This window comes from Sapajus apella, unplaced genomic scaffold (genome assembly GCF_009761245.1).
Source record: "Sapajus apella isolate SASKATOON/1434 unplaced genomic scaffold, GSC_monkey_1.0 scaffold57, whole genome shotgun sequence".
Lineage (NCBI taxonomy): Eukaryota > Metazoa > Chordata > Mammalia > Primates > Cebidae > Sapajus > Sapajus apella.
This window is the reverse complement of record NW_022436997.1, coordinates 13,964,323-13,972,993: the sequence shown is the minus strand read 5'-3', so window position 1 is coordinate 13,972,993 and position 8,671 is coordinate 13,964,323. Positions and strand designations below refer to the sequence as shown.

Sequence of the window (8,671 nt, the reverse complement as noted above, 5' to 3'; positions counted from 1 at the left end):
ATTAAATAGGAAATCCTTTCCTGATTGCTTGTTTTTATCATGCTTGTCAAAGATCAGATGGTTGTAGATGTGTGGCATTATTATTTCTGAGGCCTCTGTTCTGTTCCATTGGTCTGTTTTGGTACCAGTACCATGCTGTTTTGATTACTGTAGCCTTGTAGTATGGTTTGAAGTCAGGTAGTGTGTTGCCTCCAGCTTTGTTCTTTTTGCTTAGAATTGTCTTGGCTATACTGGCTCTTTTTTGGTTCCATATGAAATTCAAGGTTTTTTTTTTTTTTTTTTTTTTTTTACAATTCTGTATAGCAAATCAATGGTAGCTTGATGGGGATAGCACTGAATCTATAAATTACTTTGGGCAGTTGACCATTTTCACAGTATTGATTCTTCCTCTCCATGAGCATGGAATGTTTTTCCATTTGTTTGTGTCCTCTCTTATTTTCTTGAGCAGTGGTTTATAGCTCTCCTTGAAGAGATCCTTCACATCCCTTTTAAGTTGTAGTCCTAGGTATTTTATTCTTTTTGTAGCAACTGTGAATGGGAGTTCACTTATGATTTGGCTCTCTGTTTGTCTATTACTGGTGTATAGGAATGCTTGTGGCTTTTGTACATAGATTTTGTATCCTGAGACTTTGCTGAAATTGTTTATCAGCTAAGGAGATTTTGGGCTGAGATGATGGGGTTTTCTAAAGATACAATCATGTCATATGCAAACAGAGACAATTTGGCTTCCTCTTTTCCTATTTGAAAATGCTTTATTTCTTTCTCTTGCCTGATTGCCCTGGCCAGAACTTCCAATACTATGTTGAATAGGAGTGGTGAGAGAGGGCCTCCTTGTATTGTGACAGTTTTCAAAAGGAATGCTTCCAGCTTTTGCCCATTCAGTATGATGTTGGCTGTGGTTTTTCATAAATGGCTTTTACTATTTTGAGATAGATTCCATCAATACCTAGTTTATTGAGAATTTTTAGCATGAAGAGGTATTGAATTTTATTGAAGGCCTTTGCATCTATTGAGATAATCATGTGGTTTTTGTCATTCGTTCTGTTTATGTGATGGATTACATTTATAGATTTGCATATGTTGAACCAGCCTTGCATCCCAGGGATGATATTGACTTGATCATGTTGGATAAGCTTTTTGATGTGCTGCTGGATTCAGTTTGCCAGTACTTTATTGAGGATTTTTGCATAAGTGTTCATCAGGGAAATTAACCTGAAATTTTCTCTTTTAGTTGTGTTTCTGCCAGGTTTTGGTATCAGGATGATGCTGGCCTCATAAAATGCATTAGGTAGAATTTCCTCTTTTTCTATTGTTTGGAATAATTTCAGAAGAAATGGTACCAGCTCCTCTTTGTACCTCTGGTAGAATTTGGCTGCGAATCTCTCTGGTCCTGAGCTCTTTTTGGTTGGTAGGCTATTAATTGTTGCCCCAATTTCAGAACTTGTTATTGGTCTATTCAGGGATTCGAATTCTTCCTGGTTTATTCTTCAGAGAGTATATGTGTCCAGGAATTTATCCATGTCTTCTAGATTTTGTAGTTTATTTGCATAGAAGTGTTTATAGTATTCTCTGATGGTAGTTTGTATTTCTGTGGGATCAGAGATGATATCCCCTTTATCATTTTTTATTTTGTCTGTTTGATTCTTCTCTCTTTCCTTCTTTATTATTCTGTCTAGTAGTCTATCTATTTTGTTAAACGTTTTTTTAAAAAACAGCTCCTGGATTCATTGATTTTTTTTAGGGTGTGTGTGTGTGTGTGTGTGTGTGTGTGTGTGTGTGTGTCTATCTCCTTCAGTTCTGCTCTGATCTTAGGTATTTCTTGTCTTCTGTTAGCTTTTGAATTTGTTTGCTCTTGTTTCTTTCATCTTTTAATTGTGATGTTAGGGTGTTGATTTTAGATCTTTTATGCTTTTTCCTGTGGGCAGTTAATGCTATATGTTTCCCTCTAAACACTGCTTTGGTTGTGTCCCAGAGATTCTGGTACATTGTGTCTTTGTTCTCATGAGTTTGGAAGAACTTATTTATTTCTACCTTAATTTCGTTGTTTACTCAGTAGTCATTCAGGAGCAGGTGGTTCAATTTCCACGTAGTTGTGCAGTTTTTAGTGAGTGTCTTAATCTTGAGTTCTAATTTGATTGCACTGTGTTCTGAGAGACTGTTATGATTTTTATTCTTTTGTGTTTTACTTCCAATTATGTGGTCCATTTTATAAGAAGTGCGACGTGGTGCTGAGAAGAATGTATATTCTGTTGATTTGGGGTGGAGAGTTTTGTAGATGTCTATTAGGTCTACTCGGTTCGGAGCTTAGTTCAAGTCCTGAATATCCTTGTTAATTTTCTGTTTCATTGATCAAATATTGACAGTAGGGTATTATAGTCTCCCACTATTATTGTGTGGGAACCTAAGTCTCTTTGTAGGCCTCTAAGAACTTGCTTTATGAATCTGGGTGCTCCTGTGTTGGGTACATGTATATTTAGGGTAGTTAGCTCTTCTTGTTGCATTGATCTCTTTACCATTATCTAATAATCTTCTTTGTCTTTTTTGGTCTTTTTGGTTTAAAATCTGTTTTATCAGAGACTAGGATTGCAACCCCAGCTTTTTTTTTTTTTTTGCTTTCCATTTGCTTGGCAAATCTTTCTCCATCTCTTTATTTTGAGCATATGTATGTCTTTGCACATGAGATGGGCCTCCTGAATACTGCACACAAATGAGTCTTGACTATTTAACCAATTTGCCAGTCTATGTCTTTTAATTGGGGCATTTAGCCCTTTTACATTTAAGGTTAATGTTGTTATGTGTGAATTTGATCCTGTTATACTGATGCTAGCTGCTTATTTTGCCCATTTGATGCAGTTTCTTCATAGTGTTGATGGTCTTTACAATTTGGTATGTTTTTGCAGTGGCTGCTGCCGGTTTTTCCTTTCCATATTTAGTGCTTCCTTCAGGAGCTCTTGTAAGTCAGGCCTCGTGGTGACAAAATCTCTCAGCATTTGCTTGTCTTTAAAGGATTTTATTTCTCCTTCACTTATGAAGCTTAGTTTGGCTGGATATGAAATTCTGGGTCGAAAATTATTTTTTTAAAATATGTTGAATATTGGCCCCCACTCTTTTCTGGCTTTGAGGGTTTCTGCAGAGAGATTAGTCTGATGGGCTTTCCTTTGTGGGTAACCCAACCTTTCTCTCTGAGTGGCCTTAATATTTTTTCCTTCATTTCAACCTTGGTGTGTTTGATGATTATGTGTCTTGGGGCTGCTCTTCTTGAGGAGTATCTTTGTGGTGTTCTCTGTATTTCCTGAATTTGAATGTTGGCCTGTCTTGCTAGATTAGGAAATTTCTCCTGGTAATGTCTTGAATAGTGTTTTCCAACTTGGTTTCATTCTCCCCATCACTTTCAGGTACACCAGTCAAACATAGGTTTGGTCTTTTCACATTGTTCCATATTTCTTAGAGACGTTGTTTCTTTTCATGCTTTTTCTCCTTTGTTGTCTTCACACTTTATTTCATTAAATCGGTCTTCAATCTCTGATATCCTTTCTTCCACTTGATCAATTTGTCTGTTGATACTTGTGTATGCTTCACGAAGTTCTCATGCTGTGTTTTTTTTAGCTCCATCAGGTTATTTATGTTCTTCTGTAAACTGGTTATTCGAGTTAGCAATTCCTCTAATGTTTTTTCAAGGTTCTTAGCTTCCTTGCATTGGGTAAGAACATGGTCCTTTAGCTCAGAGGAGTTTGTTATTATCCACCTTCTGAAGCCTACTTTTCTAAATTCATCAAACTCATTCTTGTTCCCTTGCTGGTGAGGAGTTGTTTTCCTTTGGAGAGAAGAGGCATTCTGGGTTTTTTGAATTCTCAGCCTTTTTGAACTGGTTTTTCCTCATCTTCATGGGTTTATCTACCTTTCATCTTTGATGTTGTTGACCTTCAGATAAGATTTCTGTGTGGATGTTCTTTTTGTTAATGTTGATGCTATTCCTTTCCGTTTGTTAGTTTTCCTTTTAACAGTCAGGCCCCTCTGCTGCAGATCTGCTGTAGTTTGCTGGGAGTCCACTCCAGACCCTGTTTGTCTAGGTATCACCAGCACAGGCTGCAGAACAGCAAAGATTGCTCCCTGTGCCTTCCTCTGGAAGCTTCGTCCCAGAGGGGCACCTGCCAGATGCCAGCCAGAGTTCTTCTTTATGAGATGTATGTCGAACCCTGCTAGGAGGTATCTCTCAGTCAGGAGGCATGGGGTCAGGGACTCACTTGAGGAGACGGTCTATCTCTTATCAGAGCTTGAATGCTGTGCTGGGAGATCCTCTGCTTTCTTCAGAATCAGCAGGTAGGAATGTTTAAGTCTGCTGAAGCTGTGCCCGCAGCTGCCCCAGGGAGTTGGGAGTTTTATCTGTAAGCCCCTGACTGGGGCTGCTGCGTTTCTTTCAGAGATGCTCTTCCCAGAGAGGAGAAATCTAGAGAGGCAGTCTGGCTACAGTGGGTTTGCCGAGCTATGGTGGGCTCTGCCCAGTCCAAACTTCCCTGTGGCTTTGTTTACACTGTGATGGGGAAACCACCTACTCAAGCCTCTGTAACAGCAGACGTCCCTCTCCCCACCAAGCTCAAGCATCCCAGGTCAACTTCAGACTGCTGTGCTGGCAGCCAAAATTTCAAGCCAGTGGATCTCAGTTTGCTGGGCTCCGTGGGGGTGGGACCCACTGAGCTAGACCACTTGGCTCCCTGGCTTCAGCCTCCTTTCCAGAGGAGTGAATGGTTATGTCTTGCTGGCATTCCAGGTGCCACTGGAGTATAAAGAAAAAGTCCTGCAGGTAGCTCGATGTCTGCCCAAATGGCAGCCCAGTTTTGTGCTTGAAACCCAGGGGCCTGGGTAAGCCAATTCCTTGCAATACATCTCTGTCTCTTTTTTGGATATATAATTCACATACAATACAATTTACCTATTTAAAGTATACAAATTAATGGTTTTTGACATATTACATTATTAATTTTTAAAAAAATGGTGGTAAATATATAGATAACAAAATTTACTGTTTTAGTGATTTCTAAGTGTACAATTCAGTGGCATTAATTATATCAATAATGTTATGAAACCATCACCACTATGTATTTCCAAATTTTTTCATCATTCCAAACAAAAACTCTGTAGCCATCGAGCAATAATTCTCCCTTTTGCCTTCTTTTCATGTCATGGTAACCTCCAATATATTCTCTGTCTCTATGAAATTGACTATTCTAGATATTTCACGAGTAGAATCATACAATGTTTGTTCTTTTGTGTCTGACTTATTTCATTTAGCATAAGTTTTCAAAGTTCACCAATGTTGTAGCATGTATCTATGGCTAAGCAATATTCTACTGTATGTATATACAACATTTCATTTATCCATTCATCAATTGCTGGACACTTGGGTTGAACATTTTGGCTATTGTGAATAATGCTGCAACAAACACTGGAATATAAATATTTGTATAAGTCCTTGCTTTCAATTCCTGTGGGTTTATTCCTAAGAATAAAGCTGCTGGATCATATGATAATTCTATGTAATAATTCTTTTATAATATATATCTCTTACCTTGTTTCATTCTATGGTTGAACCCTGGCTAATATAAAGGTATAATATGGGGGAAGGAAGAGAAAGAGAGAACATGACAGAACTGATAGTAATCTATGGTGCATGTTTGCTATATTTGCTCCAATTACATTTTTAAAATTTTTTTATTTAGTTTTATTAGAGACAAGGTCTTACTCCGTCATCCAGGCTGAGTGCAGTGAAGCAGTCATAGCTAACTGCAACCTTGAACTCCTGGGCTCAAATGATCTTCCTGTCTCAGCCTCCTGAGTAGCTAGGACTACAGGCATGCACCACCCTACCTGGCTGAATTTTTAAGTTTTGTAGAGATGGAGTCTTGCTATGTTTCCCAGGCTGGATTTTTTTTTTTTTAATGTAACAATAGAATGCAGTAGAAAGTCTTATAATCTTTTCTTGACTTCCCCATTCACTACCTCTCCTCTCCTGGGATAAGAAATATTCTATATCTGGTGTGTATCCTTCTAATCTATATTTATACATTTTCAAAATATGTAAATGTAAGTTCTGGGTGTTATAGTTTGAGTTTTAGAAATATACAGAAATGGCATAATCCTTTATCCATTTTTACCTTACTTTTCACTACTATAATTTACTATGCATTTATATAAATTTATACATTTAAATCTAGTTCATTTATTTCAACATCTGAATATCATTCTGCTGTAAAAATACACCATTATTTTTACATTTATTTTTTTTAAATTTTACTTTAGGTTCCAAGATACATGGGCAGAACATGAAGTTTTCTTACATAGGTATACATGTGCCATGGTGGTTTGCTGCACCTATTGACCTGATCTCTAAGCTCCCTCCCTTCACTCCGAATCCCCCAACAGGGCCTGGTGTGTGTTATTCTCCTCCCTGTGTCCATGTGTTCTCATTGTTCAACTCCCACTTATGAATGAGAACATGTGGTGTTTGGTTTTCTATTCCTGTGTTAGTTTGCTGAGGATGATGGCTTCTAGCTTCATCCATGTCCCTGCAAAGGACATGATCTCATTTCTTTTTATGGCTACATAGTATCCCATGGAAAGTATACCATTATTTTTTATACACTTCCTTACCAATTCTAATTTCCTACTGTTTCAAAGAATGCAACAGTGGATCTTTTTGTGTGTTTCCTTATGAAAAAAGTACACAAATTAGGATAAAATTAAAGTTAGAATCTTTACTGCTCTTTTATCTGTGGATAATCTGATGCTCATGACATTCATTGAGTTTTTAATTTCAAAGATCACTTTTTTGAGAAGTTTTATTTGGATTTTTTAAAAATTCACCTGTTCATTTTACATATTTTCTTATTTCATTATATATCCTCCACTGTATAAAGGAAGGGCATAAAGGGAAATAGAAAAGAAAGAGGATGGTGATGTAAGAACTTGGTAGCTGGCTGAACATGGAAAGTAAAGAACACAAGGTAAAAATATTAGCAACAATTAACATTTATTGAGTTATTATGTGTCAGACACTGTGCTAAACACATTACATGCATGAACTGATTTATCCTCTGTGCAGTAAATGTGTTGACTGGGAATCTAGATGTTCTTACCAACCTGTAGGCCTGATAAAAATATCGATGTTTACCTGGAACTTTGAGCCATGCCAGATAGTTTATACTAACAAGGTTATTATAGTGATTTATGGTGGGGGCTTTGGGCTTGACATCTGGAGAGGCTGAAGTTAGCCACCTGGGTGGTCAGCCATGTGTACATAACTGACCCTTATTAAAAACTCTGAATACTAAGGCTCAGATGAGCTTCCCTGGTTGGCAATACTCCATGCATATTGTCCCACATTTTTGTTAGAAGAAGTTATTGGTGTCCACATGATCCACTGGGAGAGGATAACTGGAAACTCTGTGCCTGGTCTCTACTGGACTCTGCCCCATCTAATTCCTTTTGTTGATTTTAGTTTTTATTCTTTGGCTGTAAGAAGCCGTAATCGACAGCAAAATGGCATTTCTGAATTCTCTGAGTTCTAGCCAACTATTGAACCTGAGTGGTTTTGGGAGACTTCAGAACTGCATCCTTACAAAAGCTTCTTCAGGTGGATATTATTATTTTCATTTTTATAGATGAGGACACCAAAATATTAAAGAAATTAAGTAAGAAATAATGAAACCTTAGTGTAAATGAAGACCTGCATGGTTCCCATACCTGCCCATCCTAAACTTTCTAAACCTGTGCATCCTATGCTTCTGCCTTTTTGTGGCAGCTGGATGTGTGGGTTTAGAGCTCAGAAACAAGGTCTGGGCCAGAGATATAGATTTAGGAGTCATTGGTGGGTGGGGTTGACAATATGGGAATGGATATCATCATCAAGGTTGAGTATGTAGAGAGAGAAGAGATGGACTGAGAACAGAATCCAAGACTCACCAATATAGAAAGATGGGATAAAGAGATGGAACCATATAAGGTTACTGAACAAGGGTAATCAGAAAGAAAAAAAGAAAACCAGAAAATCATGCCAAGAATGTTAAGGGAGAAGGGTGTTTCTAAAAAGGAAGGCAGGGCCAATGGTGTCAAACTTACAGATGTGTCACATAAGATTACTAGTGCCCATTGGATTTGGAAACTAGGAGACCATGGCAAGTGCAGTTTCAGATTAGGGATGGGAACCAGATGTAGTAGTAAGGGAGAGTATGGTAATGGGGAGGTAGATAGCTCTTTGTTTGTCACCTGTAGTAGTCATTCAGCATTCGCTTGATTCCTTGGGATGCTATTTAACTGCTACTTTTTATGTCCCATGGGATTGTGATCTCCTTCAGGTCCCAGCCTGTCTCTGATCCTAAGTCCCACAGAGAATTTGCCATGGTAATGACTACAGTGCTGGTGCAAGTTCTTATTTAATGAGAGTTAGGTATGCTGAAGAGGGGCTCATAAAGGGAGTGGGAAGCCCTGCAAAGGGAATCATTCCTGGTGGGGTTCAGAGCATACCTGGGAAGGCAAGGGCTCATAGGATGCAGTTGCGTTTGGGAGTTAACAGAAGCTCTGGATCAGAGAGACCCAGTCTCAAATCTTGGTTCTGAGACTTTTTGTGTAACTTTGAGCAACTATTCTAAGTTTCTGTTTTCTTATTTGTGAAAAG

The 8,671-nt window shown here is 38.2% G+C and overlaps 1 long non-coding RNA gene across 1 annotated transcript; it reads left to right on the top strand.

The window, feature by feature from the left end:
- The first annotated feature begins 2,011 nt into the window (after positions 1-2,011).
- On the top strand, positions 2,012-6,540 carry LOC116528250. Its single transcript, XR_004258944.1, has 3 exons — positions 2,012-2,177; positions 4,456-4,458; positions 6,526-6,540. It is a non-coding gene; the product is annotated as an uncharacterized LOC116528250 (long non-coding RNA).
- The last annotated feature ends 2,131 nt before the right edge of the window (positions 6,541-8,671 follow it).